The sequence below is a fragment of the Myotis davidii genome, unplaced genomic scaffold, assembly GCF_000327345.1.
Source record: "Myotis davidii unplaced genomic scaffold, ASM32734v1 scaffold174, whole genome shotgun sequence".
Taxonomy (NCBI): Eukaryota; Metazoa; Chordata; class Mammalia; order Chiroptera; family Vespertilionidae; genus Myotis; species Myotis davidii.
In genome coordinates, this window is record NW_006289087.1 from 5,880,625 (window position 1) to 5,883,919 (window position 3,295).

At 42.9% G+C, this 3,295-nt stretch overlaps 1 protein-coding gene across 1 annotated transcript in view; it reads left to right on the forward strand.

Moving 5' to 3' along the window:
• Positions 1 to 3,295, forward strand: part of USH2A (Usher syndrome 2A (autosomal recessive, mild)) — a 442,266-nt gene that overhangs the window by 59,260 nt on the left and 379,711 nt on the right. The gene's annotated exons all lie outside the window — the stretch shown is intronic.

Consider the following 3,295-nt stretch of genomic DNA (forward strand, 5'->3'; position numbering starts at 1 on the left):
CTTAATACACGCCAGGCGTTCAGCTCATTATCTCACACACAGGCTAACCAGTGTGTCAGGGTGTGTTTTAAAAGCCTGATTCATTCATTTTCCTTATCATCTCAGATGGACGTCTTCCTCTCTCAAGGTTTAGAATTTATATTTTCACTGGTCCAGTAGGCTAACTCTGTAGTGAGCAGCCATTCTGCTGTGTAAGTTCACAGCGACCTGACAGTTTTACCCAAATAAAACAAAATCAATATCATTAAACCGAAAGAGCTAACTCTCCTAAAAGCATATTTCTACACAACATTAACTACAGACATGGAAAATTCATTTATTCATGTTAGAAATATTTTTAAAACGCCGTTTGAGATCCTTCATTTTGATAAAGTCCTACCCTCATCTTGTTAATAAGCACTGTATTAATTTTGCAGCAAATTACAATAAGACCGCGCACTGTATGGCTGTGCCATTCAGCTGACATTTATGAAATGCTCTAATTTAACATGGTGACATCTATTACATGCATCTTTTACAAGTTAGAGATAATAATCTCCGAGCGAAATAGACCTAAACCAGCCAAAAAAAAAAAAAAGGAGGGGAGATGATGCAATATGAAATCATTCCCCTTTGAGAAGTAGCACTATAATTATTATAGCCACTGCTGGGAACGGCGCGTGTGGGGAACCTCTTCATACTCCTTCCGTCTTGACCACTCAGAAGACTGAGAAAAAATGTGTTCCGTTCCTACCGTCGTTTCGTTTGAGCATGCCTCAAGATGTTGCCCTTTGCACACCCCTTGGAGATGATGGTGGGCAAGCTCCTCCAGGCATTTCTGGGAAACGCCTTTTGAAAGGGGCAGGGAATGTAAAATCACACCAGCCTGACGAATGGCAGGCATTGTAAAACCGCAAAGAAAAGGCATCTTGGTTTTCCACCCAGTGGCAGCCTTTCTTCTCCGATGAATGTTTCGACAGCTGAGCAAGATGATAAACAGCCGTATCACAAAAACGCTTACATGGAAACAAGTACGGTGATGTACGTCATTCACCGGGCGTTCTGCAATGCGTGGCATTTATGTGTGGCAGAAACCACTGCAGATCCATTTATTTATTTTGCGAGCGGAATGAGCACCTTGCAAAGGTAGCCTGTTACATTAATGTGGACTTTTCTTCTCGGGAGAGGCAGAAGCTTAAGAGAAGAAGTCATTGTACATATACCAAAAATGCACAGTAATTCTCAGGGTCTGCCTCCTAGGGCTGAGCAGGCTCCTGGCAGGGAGGATACACTGTAGATGGATGATAGGTAGATGCTGGTGGTTGGATTGACGCAGATGATAGGCAGGCCTGTATGTACTTTTCCTTAGAAGCACCAATGATGCCGCAAGTGAATAAGTATTTGTTACGTGCTCTTTTTCAAACCAGTTAATTTCTAGAATTTTCCTTCAGATGCTCAGTAGGAGAAATTCTCCACTATTGACTCACTTCACAAGCTCTCTGTTTCTCGGATGCTCAGTGCTGGGTGAGGATGGCAGTGCAGGTGGAAGGATGGTGGGAGCTGGGAGGTATCGCGCAGGTAGTGTGACGTCACAACTCAGGGTGCACGCTGTGCCATTGGACGTGGCGTAGCATTTGTGGAGTGACACCGCGAATGACTTTCTCAACAGAGAAGAATAGGAGTCTAAGCATTTCTATGAGAGAGAATTCTGGAGTCACCTCTGTGTAAGAAAAGAATATTCTCAAGAATCTACTCATCGACTAGAAGATGTTTTTGGCCCTCGTTTGTATCTCTTTTCTGCTCAGACAAAACCCTTCAAATCAAATTCAGTTTCCAGCGTAGGTTTCTGTTCTCAGTCTCCTGAGTTCAAGTTCTGACTTTGTTTGGCATCATCACTATCACCTCATTGGCTCTTAGTGAGTTCTGGGGGAAGATGTAATCTATGGACCATCAGATGGTTTCTACCACCTGCCAGGCTAGTGCTTAGGAAGGCACGTAGTTCTGCTATTTTTCAAATGTTGCTTTAAATTACTTACAGTTTGGTGTCTGTTACATAGAGAACCTCTGTGCTCACCGATTTCGTATTGACCTTTAAATCATGCTTCATACTTTTTAAACACATCAGTGGTGTCTTCACACATACACACACACACAGTGATCCTGTATGGGTTATTCGATGTCTTGATTTCACCGCGAAAGAATTCCATCTCTTAATGTGGAGGGTAGTTAAGAAAGCTGACTCGAATGATTGCTGCGGAATCTGACTCTTTCCTCTTGCCAGTGATGTCCCCACCAACCTCATTGTTTCAGTCGTCACACAGTTGACTGTGCGAACCCACCATGGCCGCATGCCTGGGACTGTAGACTTTTTCAGGATGGTCGGAAATGGCGAGGCCCTGACTGTGACCACAAGGTAATCTATAGCCACCGCTAGCCAGCCTCAGTGCTAGTCACAGAAAGTCAGTAAGCAGTAACTGGACTGCGTGGCTGATTCTTCCATCTGCATCCAGCGTCCCACAGAGATAGACCACCGCCTCGACCTTCCTGGGGACAAGCGCTTGTCCCCATGCTGTCCGATTAGTAACTTACACCAAACAGAGTGAACGTAGCGTGGTGGTTATGAACGTGGGTTTGGAAGTTACTCCACTTATGGCTGTCTGGCCCCTAGTAAGTAAGATGATCTGTCTAAGGTTTGGTTTCTTCTTCAGTGAAATGAGGAGTCGGGCATTTCATAAATGGCAACATGACTAAAAATGCTGCTGTGGAGCTTACATTGTAATGTGGCTTCTTCCTTCATTCTTGTCCGTTTTCAAGTTGGAATTGTGCACGAATGTCCGATGAATCCTCGTTGGCTGTTCTAGTCTATAATGAAATGAGAAAACACCTAATGAACTGGACTTAACACTCTTTTTTTTATGTATGTTCACTCTCAAATGAGCAGCCCAAAGAAGAACAAATACAGTTTTACCTGGCAGTACTCTAAAGCATTTAACGTTTTCACATTTTTTGACCACCATGTAAATAATCTAAATGTACTGAATGTGATTAAGGCCTACAACAAATGAACCATAAAAATACTGAAACATCCCTAAAAGCAGGATTGTGTAAAAATATGCTCCGTACAAAATGACACTATTAACGAAGACCTTTATTTTAAGGTTGTTGAAACCTTGAAGGGATACTATTAGTAGAGCAAGATCTTCCCTTAAATTAAGCATCTTGTGTGTGTAAAACAAGCTTAGATGAACGCGACAGCAAATGAGAGGCACGGAACAGAGAGGTGGAGTTGTAAAGACTAAATTAACTGCTGTCTCTT